This window comes from Pinus tabuliformis, chromosome X, assembly GCF_031772625.1.
Source record: "Pinus tabuliformis cultivar Carrire ecotype Pingquan chromosome X, CPIR1, whole genome shotgun sequence".
Classification (NCBI taxonomy): Eukaryota; Viridiplantae; Streptophyta; class Pinopsida; order Pinales; family Pinaceae; genus Pinus; species Pinus tabuliformis.
The window spans coordinates 1,718,350,932-1,718,367,024 of record NC_142308.1 but is presented as its reverse complement, the minus strand read 5'-3'; positions in this window follow the sequence as shown (position 1 = coordinate 1,718,367,024).

Genomic DNA, 16,093 nt, shown 5'->3' with positions numbered 1-16,093 from the left:
TGACAGGGGGAGTAACATACCCATGAAGATTTACTATTCATGAAGAAGAGAAGCAACTTGATAAGGGGAGTTCTTGAGCACCCTGTTTTCCATTGATGTCAAAGGGGGATAGAATGTTGGAAGGGCAAGAATATTTCCATCAATGATAAAGAGGGAGATTGTTAATCAAGGTTGTCATTGATGTCAATACGCCATTGGATGAAATGGAAAATATTCTTGAGATGCCTGTTTCCAGATGATGATATCATGACTCTTGTTTGACAAGGATGCCATCAATTAATATGTCAAGCCACTAATGAAGAAGCCCTAAGAAGTGCCAAGTGCCAAATGCCAATCACGTGCCTTATTTGACGATCTTGACCTTAACCCTCGATGACATATGGAGGACTACACTTGATGAATGCCCATACTTGATGATGGCACTTGATGAGGTATTGATAACATGGTTGGAATACTAGATGATGAAGTGGAAGATCTCATTTGATGGTTGGAAGACTACCTTGGAACTTTCCTAATGATGTTGCACTATGACTGCACTAGTATATGATGACATTGTTGATGTGTCATGCTACATGGATGTTGTGCTCCTACGTAACGACTCTATGATCCTATGATGACATTGATAACAATGAAGAAGCCACGTTGTCCCAAACTTTTTATGCATAAAATTTAAGGACAATCACAAAGAGAAAATATTTTGGACATCTTAGAGGCATCCTTTCAAAATGGATCCTAGACCATCTTAAAGAGAAAATTTTCCTCTTTCTAATGAGCCTTTATTCCCCAAAACTACCAATAGTTTGTGTGATATTGAATTTTTAAGTTAAGGAAATTATTCCTCGTAGTGAGCTGACCTACACTCAGTCATACAAGTCAACCTCACTTCAAATAGACATGTCCCTTTAGTTATAAACCAAATGTCTATAAATAGACGTCTAAACGCTTCATTTTGATCAGTAATTCGAGAAATAATTCATAGATACGAAGTACATAAGGAGACAGAAGGCCAAGGAGAACAAGGAGACTATTATTTAGGAGGGAAAAAAAGGATAATTCTGTTTGGACATAAAATCTTGGTCGAAGCTACCGTAGTTGTCGTGGTCGAAGTTGTTGTAGTTTTCATGGTCGAAGTTGTTGCAATTTCTGTGGTCAAATATGTCGTAGTTTCCGTGGTCGAAGTTGGTGTAGTTGTTGTGGTCGAAGTTGTCGTAGTTGCCATGGTCGAAGGTGTCGTAGTTGTTGTGGTTGAAGTTGTCGTAATTGTCATGGTCGAAGCTGCCGTAGTTTTCGTGGTCGAAGTTGTCGTAGTTGTCGTGGTCGAAGTTTCCATAGTTGTCGTGGTGGAAGCTGCCATGGTCGAAGTTGTCATAGTTTTCATGGTCGAAGTGTGGATTATTGGGATTAGAAAAATAGAGCTTGTTGAAGTCTTCTCTTGAGAACAAAATAGGGTAGGGTTGGAGAAATTTGTGAAGCAACATATTAAATATTTGTGGAGATCATTGAATACCAGGATGCATTGAGCCATCATGAGGTAACCTTGGAGAATTTTGTTTGGGTAACATGAAGAGCAGTGGTGACACCTTCATGTGAAGCACAAGTTTGTCATTGATGATGTGACATGGAGACTAAGTGAAGGCATAACTGAAGATTGATAGGGCTCGTTGAAGAAGACATTGGGAGCCGTGAAGTATAACCAAACATATCTTGACGAAGTAAAGCTAAGGGTTGGAGCCCAAGGGGTTGGAGCCTCAAAGAGACAAGGTTGGTGCCTTGGAAGATAGGGTTGGAGCCCTAGAGGTTGGAGCCTCAAAGAGACAAGGTTGGTGCCTTAGAAGATACAGTTGGAGCCCTAGAGGATAGGATTCCTTAAGAGACCAGGTTGGTGCCTGTACCAGAGATATGGTTCGAGCCTTAGAGGTTGGTGCCTCAAAGTGACAAGGTTGGAACCTTGGGAAGTCCAAGTCGGTGCTTGGAAAAATACAGGTTAGAGCCTAGGAGATTGAAGATTAGGTTAAAGCCCAACATAAATACTGTACTTATATTGAGATTAATAAAAGTATTTATTCTTGTTGCTCATTTTGTGTTCTAATTATAAGTGATCTAACAGGTAAAAATAACAATTGAAAAGAAATTTTGATTCACCCCCCTCTTAGTATTTCCAACATCTCGAGTTGTTATTTCATTTGTATATTCAATGGGTTCTAGCCCAAATCGAATGATCTACATCAATGGGAATTTTCCACCTAAACTTCCAACTGTGATATTCACTTATTCCAAGGAATTCTTTATTTTACAATTTGGTACATAAAAGGACCTAAACTTCGCTTTAAATGAGGGGGCATGGTTTTGGGGTAGAGCAATTCTTTTTATAAATCCATTGTTTTCGATATTTGATGCCAATACAATGGTGGTCTCCAAAATACCAATTTGGATGAGATTACGTTACCTCCCTCTTCTTTCTGGAACCCAAGTATTAGAGGGAATTGGAAATACAATACTAGTAATTAAAAGAGAAGGGATAACTTAAAATAATTCATGAGTAATGGATAATCATGTTTTGATAAATAATAAAGTAATCTAAAGAAATCATATGAATTCATTAAAGAATAAGGAAAATTTAAAAGGAGAAGAAAGATATATTTATTATATTTATTTTTTATTTTTAAGCTTTGGTTTATAATTTTTCATAATTTTTTAAATTAGTAAATTTTTTTAATTACTAAAATATTTGGTCCGCATGGGGTAGCTCAAGTGGCAATGGCCGTGGAAATGAAGTCTCACCGAACCGGAGATCTTGGGTTCGATTCTTGTGCTACCCTCCCTGGATCTTGGGTTCGATTCTTGTGCTACCCTCCCTGGAAATGGGGTGAATAACGGACATGTAAAAACTCGAAAATGAGAAGGTCCCACCCAAGCTTACAAAAAAAAAAAATTACTAAAATATTTGAAAGATTTAATATAATAAAAATATTTTATTTCTATTCCAAATAATTTGTAATACTAGCACAATCACAGTAATAAGTGTGGTTGATAAACGCCAATAGGCCCATATCAAGCACATATATCAATTATCAATAATATAAAAAATTAATGTTATTAATGCTATTATCAATAATATTAATATAAATATAAGAACCATATTAATATTATATTATTACTATTATATTAAATAAATATTTCTATTACAATAATAATAATCATAAATAAATAAATAAAGATAATAACAACAATTATATTAATAATCATTTAATAAATAATTATGAAATAATTATGAAATAAATATTTAATAAAAACAAACAACAATTTAAATGCCAATAAAATATAATAAAGTCAAACACCATAAAGATATAACGTGGGGGGGCTTCATGTTATTATACATGTCGGCCCAAGATTATATCCAAAGTATGGAGCGTATATATACATGAGCATGAGAGCTCATTAAGACAAGCAATCTTCGCTCATCTCTCTTGATACGCATAGGGGTAAAACGCAGGGGTAAAGTAGACTACGCATACCTCATGCGTAGTGCTACTAAAGGCACAGTTTTGACTTAAGTGCGGGTTGAGTGAAGCAACCGTGTTCCGGGTGAGTTCTAAGGTGCAGTTCTTGGTGTAAGGCTTGGCAAGGATTCTTGGTGGCTCGGGTGAGCACCGTCCTTTGTGCAAGAAAGGCACAAGATGTTGTAAAGGCAGAATTGCTCCTCGGTTGTATTATTTGGCTAAGTGTTGGCTTGAAGTTTGTCAAGCACACTTGTATTGTAAAATTGAAGAAGTTGTTATAATATATTGTTGGGAAGACTTTACCGGGAGTTGCCCCTCCCTTTATACTTGTATTGTTCTCGGTTTATTGTTGATGGTTAATGAATGAGAATGTTCTTTGTTGAAGTATAAAGGATAACATTTTATTCGGTTATAAGAACACAAGTTAACTAAGTTTATGTTGGAATAGGCGTAGCCCATAAATGTTAGTATTGTTAAACAGAAAGCGTTCGGTGGTGCCGCACCTCACTACAAGCGGTTGGAAGATCATCGCAGGTGTAGGGGCGTGACAATTGGTTAAACCGAGAACAATACAAGTATAAAGGGAGGGGCAACTCCCGGTAAAGTCTGCCCAACAATATATTATAACAACTTCTTCAATTTTACAATACAAGTGTGCTTGACAAACTTCAAGCCAACACTTAGCCAAATAATACAACCGAGGAGCAATTCCGCCTTTACAACATCTTGTGCCTTTCTTGCACAAAGGACGGTGCTCACCCGAGCCACCAAGAATCCTTGCCAAGCCTTACACCAAGAACTGCACCTTAGAACTCACCCCGAACACGGTTGCTTCACTCAACCCACACTTAAGTCAAAACTGTGCCTTTAGTAGCACTATGCATGAGGTATGCGTAGTCTACTTTACCCCTGCGTTTTACCCCTATGCGTATCAAGAGAGAAGAGCGAAGATTGCTTGTCTTAATGAGCTCTCATGCTCATGTATATATACGTTCCATACTTTGGATATAATCTTGGGCCGACATGTATAATAACATGAAGCCCCCCCACGTTATATCTTTATGGTGTTTGATTTTATTATATTTATAGGCTTTTAATTTTTAGGTCCTTTGTTTTGATTATTTTATTTTTAATTTATCTTTATTATTATTATTATTATTATTATTATTATTATTTATGTTTTTCACAATAACTAATTTATTTATTTATTTACGTTTTCATTTCTATTTTAATTTTCAATTATCTATTTATTTGTTTTAATATTTTTAAATTATTTTGACGTTTCTTAGTTTTTAATTATTTTTAATTTATTTTTCATTTATCTATTTACTTGTTTTATTTTGAATATTTTTAACTTATTTTCCTAACTAACCTTTCCCCCCCTTTTTTTCATTTGTTAGTTCTTTTATGCATATGTTTATTATTATTAATTTTAATAGTATTTTAAATAATATTAGTTTATATATATATATATATATATATATATATATATATATATATATATATATATATATATATATATATATATATATATATTGCTTTTAGGGTCCATTATTTAACTAATTTCTAATATTTATTAACATATGTAAACTAAATTCCCTTCAATTTATATTTTGGTCCTAATTCTTTCTAACTAAGCTAATAAAATATTTTTGACCCCGGTCCTTGAGTCAAACTAGCCGTTGGTCAGGAGGCTCCGTTCTGCCTATTTAACTTGCTTGGCTGGATCTGTTTCTTCAACTTGTCCTGACGATGAACCACACTTGTTGGTTCGAAACGCGTCGAAAAATGATTTTCCATGTGATTTTCGCCGAAAAATCTCTCTCTTAATTGATATGGATCACAGAAGCCTGAACTCTATAATTTAAATGTGGTTGATAGGAAATTCAACTTTAAACACTAGAATTGATTTTAATGTGACACTGGTTGATTTTCATATTGAGAAAATCTTTATCCCACGTTGGACCATGGTTGACCATGATTATAAACTCAATAGATTTATATTAAACTTAAATATTAATATTATAAACCCTATGAATAATATTATACCCTAGGAATATGAAGCCTTAGATTAATAAACTCTATAAATTATTATTTTATAGGCCTATTTAATGAAAAAAAATAAAAATAAAAATTGGTTCAAAATCTTAAAAACAAATGAATAATAGATAATGATTTTTTCAAAAATAACTCCATATAAAATAAATGAAACAAAATAAGCATTTGTAAATTCATTTACTATAATCTCATTTGAATATATTTAATTTTAAAAAAATATATCACGTGAAAATGGAATTTTAAATCTATAAATTCACATTTTTTAATGTATAATATATTTCAAAAATTGATAATTAAATTAAAATAAATAAATAAAACCCAATTTTATATTTTTAGTTTATCTATTTTACTTATAATCAATTTACAATATAATAAATGGGGTAGCAAGCTAAGTGGGCTTGATTGTGGGGAAAAACTCCACAGTTAAGCGCGCTTGAGCCAAAGGAGTTCTGGGATGGGTGACCTCCTGGGAAGTCCTGGTTACCGGGTGCAAGCCCCGGAAGTGATGATTGATGCTATGTGATTCGTTCTCCACATTTCACTAGTTTCAATCCCACTTCTTCACCCCTGTGAGCATCACCCGATGCACTGAGTGCTAAGTGAACTATTCAAAAATCATGAGAAATTAGTCAGTTACGACTACCTCTCATGGAAATGGTCATACGTTTGAATGACTTAGTTAACGTAGTTGAATCCCAAAAATGATATCTAATATAATACATTTCAAATTTTAAAAATAAAAATACATTTCAAAACATCAACCATAATTTCTAAATTTCTAAATTTATTAATCAAAGAGGAACTTATCATGGAACTTATTAATATAAACAATGTACCTCATAAGTAAAATATTTCAATGCCATACTAAGTAAAATATTTCTATGTTAACTAATATGTACAATGAAAAGAAATAAATTTTCATGGTTAAAACATTTGTAAGCATTTGAAGTAATGTTTTTTTTTTTTTCTATGTAAAGGCTAGTTCTATTATAAAGAAAGGAAAAAATATGTACAAAGGTTAGACCTTCCGAGGAGGCCGAGGCCAGTCCTCAAACAGTAGAAGCTGGACTATACTGTCTATCTGCTTTAACTGAGTTACAAAACACAGTCCATAATGATTTTTCCTGGACTTCAGATAACCTGGACTCGAACTGACAAAAACACCATTGCTACTGGCAGGACAGAACCAGTTTACATCATTGACTCTAATACGTAGAAAGCATACTGTAATAGCCTGAGACTTACAGCAGTAGATAAACTGAGACCTTGGACTGAAATGAACAAAAGGAAACAACAACATTGTCATCGACATAATTGCAAAAAACTAGACAGAGCACCCGAAGAGGCTTAGGCTGGCTGGCTGGGCGACGCTGGCTGCTTTCCCTTGTCCGGACTGGGCGAGTCAAGCCATATGACCAGCCCTTCCGCGTCCTGAAACAACTCTCCCGATCCAGGCTGAGCATGTGCGTTGAAGACTTCCCTTTCCATGGTCGAATTAGGTGGCGGCAGAACCTCTTGCACGGAAGCAGCAAGACCCGAAACCTCCTGAGCCGGTGCTTGCTGAACCAGGGCGTCCTGGGTCGGGGCCTCCTCAAAATGGTGAGCTCTATACACCAGTCCATTCATGTCGCCCAAGAGAATGTCACTGTCCTGAACACTTGCAGAGGCAGGGGAGGTTGAATTGGGATCTCCGGGCTCTTCCTCATAAATGTAAACCGTGAGATTGACAACCACTTATGTTCTGACGAGTCGGCTAGGAAACCTGAGATGAAAAGTCTGGTAGGTGCCTTGCGGAACAAGGCATTCCTGCTCTGAGCTAGGGGACGAGGGCGGAGCGGAGGCCATGGGCGAAATTGGATGCAGTTCTTCCAGTTCAGGGCCAACTCGGATACCAGACCTCCCTCCCCGCCTGGGCACGCCTCTGCTTCTTGGCATGGTGCCTAAGGCCAGAGACCCCAAACGCTTATCAATTCTTCGGATGCTGGAAGCCTGAGTAACCCCGCTTAAAACACTAGCAGCAATGGGAAAGTTTTGTTCGTTAATTAGCATGGCGGTCCTAATATAAGGCGTGGCAACCATTATCACCGCGGGGGGAAAGCCTTGAGCCATACTCCTGGTCTGCATCAAGTCCAGAGCTACCATGCTCGGCTTGAATGCGTCGTCCCTTCGTCTCTGCTTCAAACTGAATTCAATTGCCGTTTGCATTAACTGATATTCTCTTTTGCAGGCCTCCGCGTACAGGTGCCGGCCTTCCTTCCTACTCCCAGGTGTCGAGGCATGTGCCATGCTTAATGGCAAGTAAAAGCACCCACATCTGGGTGCGAATTCTTAATTAGAGATTTGTCCTGAGAGACAACTGCTCTCAGTGTATCCATTTGGTCTCTGGAATGTAGGCTGTCTATAGCTCCTTCGAAGTGGTTTTCTTTTGCCTCCACTCCAAGGTTAGCTAGAAAATCAGCCAACTTATTCCCTTCTCTTCTGGTATGCTTGAATGTGATTGCCTGGTGCAGAGAGAGCCAATGATTGATCAGCTCAAGCCTCTGGGCCATTCTCCAGCTGCTGCTTACCTTATGAATTTGAGAGCCATGTTGAAGCTTTGTGGCCATTCTGATTAAGATCTGCGAGTCCCCTTCTATGATGAGGGGAAAGAAGTTTTCCTTGTGTGCTATTTGGAGACCTCGCCATAGACCTTCCAGTTCCGCTGAGTTGTTAGTGTCCCAGCCTATCGAACCCATGAATATTCCTAGAGGGTTGCTGTTGTGATCCCTGAAAACTCCTCCATAACCTGCTTGTCCTGGGTTTCCTTTAGAGGCCCCATCGAAGTTGAGTTGGATCATGCCAGCCGGAGGTGAATTCCAAGAACTTGCTTCCTGTCTGTGCTTGTTGGGATTTCTGCTGTTGGTTGAATTATGGTTTATCCTCATTTGCCAGTTATCCCAAACAACTTTTTCTTGAGGCAGAGTAGGAAGGTCTTCGGGATGCCAATCTTTTAGTGCAAGAGTCTCCATTATGTTTTGATGAAAAATATTCCACAGTTTTTCCAGCGGCATCGATTGATCTTTGAATATTCTTCGATTGCGCTCTTTCCATAGATTCCACATCAGTAAACCGGGAAGGAGTTGCCACAACACATTAAGAAGAGGACTTTGAAAGGGGGCTTGGCTTCCTTTGTTGATGGTTCCTTTGAGGTCGTTTTGCACTCTTCTTTCAATTTGACAGCGGAAAGCAATCTTCTCCCATAATTTCTTTCCCACTGGGCAATTCTGCATAAGATGAAGTGTTGTTTCTTCCTCCTGTCGACACATGTGACATATGGATGGTCCCGAGAAACTCCTCTTTCTGAGATTATCCCACGTTAGGATTCTGTTGTGACATAGAAGCCATAGAAATGTGGAAACTTTCGGCCAATTAGATTTATGCCATACTTTTTCCCATAAGCTGTCTTTGTTTATCTGCCCTTGTATGATTATATTGTAAGCCTCCTTGGTTGTGAAAATTCCTTTTTCTCCATAGCCCCATCTTAAAATGTCCGGTTCTTCTGAGACTCTTATTTGCCTCTTTTGTAACTCTGTTTCTAGTAGATGTTGAGTCTGTCCTGAGCTATTCGGTAGGAGCTGATGAATGTCTTTCCACTTCCGGTGTTCCTGAGTAGCAGCGGAAGTCCAGCAATGGTTAACTTTGGCCAGATGGTGTATCCCTCTCTCATCGGCTGGAAGTTCCTGGAGAATGTCTTTGATTTTTGGCATCTGCTGCCATGAATCTTCCCAGAATCGTGCTATGTTCCCATTTTTGATTTCCCAGAAGCAGTGTTCTTGAATGAGAGATCTGTGTTGTATGGCTGCGTTCCAGATTGCGGATCCCGAACTTGTCTCAGTCATACGCAATCTTTCCTCCATTGGATAGTTACTTGCATACTTGGCCGTCCAAAGGGAAGCCCATGGAGTACTAGGATGGGCCAGCCACCGCCACCAGATTTTAGCTCCCATCGCTTTGTTACTATGCTCAGGATCTCTAAGGCCTATGCCTCCTGCATACTTGGGAAGACACACTTTCTCCCATTTAAGTAGAGCCCATTTTCGATTCTGTCCTGAGCCTCCCCACAGAAATTTTCGTTGTAGATTCTTGATTTCTTTAAGGACCCATTTGGGGGCAGCTAGAATGGAGAAGAGATATAGAGGCATGGAGTGAAGAACAGCTTTTATGAGAACTATTCTGCTGGCCATGTTCAGAGTTCGATTAGTCCATAGGAACAGACGAGCTTCTAGTTTTTCTAATAGCTGCTTCCAGGAGGAATGCTTGAGAGCAGAGCTCATAAGCGGGGCACCTAAATATTTGGAAGGTAGGGAGGCAGAAGTGAAGCCCAGAATACGCTCAATGGCTCTTTGAGTGGAAGCAGGGGTATTGAAGAAAAAAAATTGTGATTTGACTCGATTGATGAGGGCACCAGAAGCGTCAGAGAAGGTGGATAGAATGGATTTTACAAGACGAGCCTCCTGAACCGAAGGATGAGAAAAGAGCATATTATCATCTACAAATTGCTGGTGGGTGTGGACCGGGGAATTGTGAAATGAGAGTCCTTTTAACCGCCTATTGAGCTTAGCAGCTGTGATGCTTCTACCCAAACCCTCAGCCATGATTACAAAAAGAAAGGGAGATAAGGGATCCCCCTGCCTAATGCCTCTAGAAGGTCGAAATGTGGCTGAAGGGGTGCCATTGATTAACACTGAGAAGAAAGCTGAGGATATTAAGCTGTAGATCCATCTAACCCAAGAGTGAGCAAAGCTAAAAGCAATAAGAATTTTTTTTATGTAGACCCAACTGAGGCTGTCAAATGCTTTGGAAAGATCTAGTTTAAGCATCATACCTGGCTTTTTGGTTAGCTTTAGGGAGTGAATTAGTTCGTGCGTGAGAATAATACCATCTATTATTTGGAGCCCTTCGACATATCCCGATTGCTCAGGCGAGATGATGAGTGGAAGAAGCGGTTTAAACCTGGTAGCAATGACCTTTGAAATAATTTTATATATCATGTTGCAAAGGGCTATGGGCCTGTATTTTTCAGGGGTGTTGGAATCTTCTCCTTTAGGCACTAGTGCAATGAAAGTAGCATTTAGTCCCGGGTACATCCACCTGAGCTCTCTGGATTCCTCCACCACTTGCCAAACTTCATTTTTTATCAGGTCCTAGAATCTGTGAAAGAAGTTTACTGTGAAGCCATCCGGTCCTGACTCCTGGCGCTTTTCCTTCTTTCATTTGTTGCACGGCCTCTTCAACTTCCTGCGGATTGATGGGTTTGATCAGTAAACTGTTGTGCTCCTCCATTATGACCTTGGGTATGTTCTGGAGAAGCTGATTGATGGCTGGCATTCTGTTGAAGTCGGGCTCTTGGTGGGCTTTTTTGAAGTAGTTTATAAATTCCTTTTCAATGCCCTCATGCGTTTCAATCTTCTCTCCCTGCTCATTGTTAATATGAGTAATTTGGTTTATCATTCTTCTCTGAACAGTGGTTTTATGAAAGAATTTTGTGTTTTTTTCTCCGCTTTTCAGCCATCGAATTCGGGATTTCTGCCTCCATAGTATTTCCTCCTGCTTGGCTCTTTCTAGAATTTTTGATTCTATGGCTTGTTCCTGTTTGGAGAGTTCCTCTGTTCGCCCCTCATTGATAATGGATTGTTGTATTTTCTTCATTTCAGTGTTGAGCAGGGCTTGATCGGCAAAGATGTTACCAAATATCTTGTGGTTCCATTGTTTGATGGCCCTTTTTAGATATTTGAGTTTTTGTTGGAACCTGGCCATTCTTGTCCCCTCGGTCGGATTGAAATTTGTCCAGCTTGATCTGACCAGCTTTTCAAATTCTGGATGGGAGAACCAAAATTCTTCAAAACGAAAAGGGCGTCTGATATTGGCACCTGGCCTGTTCCATTGGAGCTCTATGGGCCAATGATCCGATCCGGAGAAAGGGAGAATGGAAGCTGTGAATTCTCCTCCGATATGAGTTGCATTGTCTGAGATTAGGAAACGATCAAGGCGCGATGCAATTTGTTGCGCTCCTACTCTCTTGTTTGTCCAGGTGAAGATACCGTTGCTTGTTGGGATGTCCATTAACCAGTTGTTGTTGATGAACTCCTTTAGAAGGCAGTCATCATTGTTTGAGTTGCTTCTGCCTCCTCTCTTTTCGTCCATGCTGGCTATCATATTGTAATCTCCTCCAGATATCCATAATGGAAATGGTTTGTCTCTATTGAGTTCTGACAATGTATTTAGAAGTTGGCTTTTCTAAGCTGTGTCCCGAGGGAAATAAACATTAGTTAGCAGTCCATGAGCATTCGTACCTGAGAGGTGGAATGTGGCTTGTATGAAATTTTTGTTAGCTTGAATATTGTTGAGATGGATGATCCGGGCATCCCAAAGTATTTCTAGGCCTCCCGAGGCACCTTGTGCATCCACCGCTGTGACTAGCCCTCCTGGCCAAGCCTTCGCAGCTATTCTTTCCAAAACTGTGGAGCTACACTTCGTCTCCTGCAAAAAGAGAATACTGGGTTTTTCTTGCTTCAGCATATTTTTTAAGATTCTTCCTTTCCTAGGGCCATTGAGCCCTCTAATATTCCAAGATATTAGCTTCATTGAGAAGGGTGGGGGTTTGCAGTGAAGTACTTAGTCAGTTTGGCATACCGCCCTGACTCCACCAGTATTTCTCCTATCTTGATTGTTCTTTCTAGGGTTGTTTTCCTTCCCCTCTTCTTGCTGTCCTTGGTGATAAATTTGCCATCCCATGGACTGCCGATCTGGACCCCTAGAGAGTATTTCTTCTGTGCTCTGTTTAACACTTCTACTAGGTTGTCAACTTGTTGTTCCGGGATTTTTTCAAAGTTCTTTGTGCGACAAGCATGTTCCAGACCTAATATGTCGAGCTCCCCTATATCTAGGGGCTCCTGGTCTTCGTCCATGACTTGGGGCGATTGAAAAAAGTCCTTAGTTTCGATTGAGGCTTTTTCGCTTGGCTGAGAGTACTCCATATCCATTTTTTCAGTTTGCTTTGACATATTGTTGTTCTGCGATATCAGGTGCTCTTGACTTGTGATTTTCTGTCCTCCCTGCATTGATGTTTCCCCCGGTTGCTTTTGTTGGACTTCTTCGTCGTTCTCCTGTTCCTCGTCCGAACCCTTCTCACCGGTTTTGTTTAGAGCTTCAAATCTGTTGCTTGTTGTTGCCTTATTGCTAGGATTTGCTTTGGGGTTGTTGGTGGCTTTTTTGTTTCCTCTCCTTCTATTGACTACCTTTGTGAATCCATCAGGGGTGTGATTATTAGACTTATCCGGAAAGGAGGGTATCTTATTTAGAGGGCAGTCTCTATAGAGATGTCCTATATCGTGACATTTCCTACATCTAAATGGCACTTGTTCATAATCTATGACTTGAACCCATTCAGAATCTTCATGAAAGAAGCTTACCGTGTCTGGCAATGGCTGTTTGAGATCCATGTATACACAAATCCGGGCATATGAAGTGTGCTTGCAGAGTTTTGTTTCCTCTGCTACCCTTACAAATTCACCAATAGCGTTTCCGATCTCCTGCAGAGATTTTTCCTCCCAATATTCCCATGGCAATGAGTAAAGCCTTATCCACACTGGCGCACAACTCAGATCCTCCTTATCTGGGTTGAATCTTTCCACCCAGCCCTTGAGAAATAGGCCTGCAGAGTTAAAAAAGTATGGGCCTCCCTCCAGAATTCTGGTTCGGTCTTCTAGACAGTTAAAGACGGCAGTGAAGAAGCCCTTGGCCCCCAAATGCAGAGATATATCCCCTTTTGGACGCCATACGGTGCTGATCCAAGTTCTCAGAGCTCGTTCTGTTGGCCAAATCCCTATAAACTTGCCGATCAGTGCATGATCTCGCATGTACTGTATTCGGGCATTGATTCGCTCACTTGGGAAGAACACCCGTGGTCTATTGGTAGCAACAGGTTTGCAAGTTGAGGAGCTTGCTTTATTTCTGTTCTCTGTATCAATGTCCTTACCCTTTTGTTGTATGTTGTCCCTTGTGCTGCTGCTAACCCTGTTTGGATTTTCCAAATCCGCCTTTTGCCGTGCGCTCGTATCCGGAGACGGGGGAGGCACCTGGCCCTCCCCCTGGGGGGGAATCATTTTTCCTGCCCGTATGGTTCCGTCCGCCTGCACCCTGCCTCGCCAGAAGCTGCCGCAGGTGCCTGGTTCGACAGACCTGCCGCCTGCAGGGTTCTGTCAAAACCCTAGTGTTGCCCGCGATAGTCGTTTCTCATCGCTCCCGCTCTCCTCCCATCCACCCCGATCAGCATTTCAAGTAATGTTATTATTTTATATTTGGCCTATATTTTTTTTTCAATTTTAGATGCAAACATTAATTTTCAAATTTTGCATTTAAAAATTTTTTACACAAGAAGAAATTATATCATTCTAAACACTTCTTAGATTATTGATTAAAATAGATCAATACTGATCTTTAAAGAGAAAAACTAATAAGATCAACTTGCAATTTGAAAAATTATTATTGAATGATTGCATTTTAGAGCACAAATTCATTCATGCTACTTTACCTAATTCTACACTAATCCTACACTGAAAACCTAAGACAAGCCAAATTCATAGCTGAGCTACTTTTATACATTTATATTTGAAACATAAAGCAATCATCCATAGAACACTCCTTCAAACCATTAACATCTAAACCACACTCAGTTACTAAATTTATAGCAGATACATAATTGATCTTATGGAGATTTGTGGCATAAGCTGGTAAAACTTTGTAAGTCAAGGTCAGCCTTGTGATCTAATATCAAATGCTCAAACTTTTCATAGAGGTTTTCCACTTTAAATTTGCCATTATCAGACACATGTGGCAACGTACAAATATATGTGTGTTCAAATACTAGTAAAGCAAATATGGAAGTAAGTTGTTGCCACGATTATAGGAAAATACCTTGTTATATATAGTATGGAAAACTTTGTTATTAATCGAAGAAGATGTAGCATTAACAACTTTAGCCCACATTCTTGTAGCATGAGAAGACGATTGGAGTAGACAATATGATCTTCCAACACATTGAGGGACATCTTAACGCTAGAATGGATGGAATTTATTTGCACCATAGTGAAGAAGTAGGAAAATACCTTGTTATATATAAATGAATGTTATAAATAATAATGATGAACTTATCATAGAGGAAATTATTAGAATTGGAATAATCTCAAATCCCTAGGAAATTGGTGGGTGGGGAGCCACATGGTAGAAAATAGTTTTGTTTGTTTTGTTTGTTTGTTTGTTTTTTTTTTTTTTTTTTTTCAAGTAATGGATCACTTTGCTAAATAAAATTTGTTTATATATAAATAAATGTTATACATAATAATGAGGAACTTATCAAAATCGGAGTAATATCAACTTGAAGAAGTTATTAGAATTGGAATAATCTCAAATTCCTAAAAAATTGGTGGGTGGGGAGCACGAATCTAATTTTTTAAATTTATTAAAAGTAATGGACCATTTTGCTAAATAAAATTTGTTTATAAATAAACGAATGTTATAAATAATATTGAGGAACTTACTAGAATTGGAATAATATCAACATGGAGGAACTTATTAGAATTGGAATAATCTCAAATCCCTAGAAAATTGGTGAGTGGGGTCCACGTGGCACGAATCTAATTTTTTTTAATTTATTAAAAGTGATGAACCATTTTGCTAAATAAAATTTTCTTATATATAAATGAATGTTATAGATAATAATGAGGAATAAAATTTGCTTATATATAAATGAATATTATAGATAATAATGAGGAACTTATTAGAATTAGAATAATCTCAACATGGAGGAACTTATTAGAATTTGAATAATCTCAAATCTCTAGGAAATTAGTAGATGGGGAACCACTTGACACGAATCTAATTTTTTAATTTTTTTAAATTTATTAAAAGTAATGGACCATTTTGCCAAATAAAATTTTGTTATATATAAATGAATGTTATAAATAATAATGAACTTATTATAATTGGAATAATATCAACATGGAGGAACTTGTTAGAATTGGAATAATCTCAAATTCCTAGGAAATTGGTGGGTGAGAAGCCAAGTGACACAAATCTAATTTTTTAAATTTATTAAAAGTAATGGACCATTTTGGTAAATAAAATTTGTTTATATGTAAATTAATATTTTAAATAATAATGATGAACTTATTAGAATTGGAATAATTTCAACATGGACAAACTTATTAGAATTGGAATATCTAAAATCCCTAGGAAATTGGTAGGTTGGGAACCACTTGACACGAATCTAATTTTTCAAATTTATTAAAAGTCGATGCAACCTAACAAACTCTCTAATACACTATAACCATTAATAAGCATTAAGAAGAAGCATATGCTGAGCATATTCTTTTGAAAGCCAATCTAAACCTTTAATTAAAAAATTAACAAACCTCCTTCCCTCTTTATTCAGATATATATACCAAATAAAATAATAGTAATTTTATTTTTATATATAGTTGGGGAAATAAAATTTA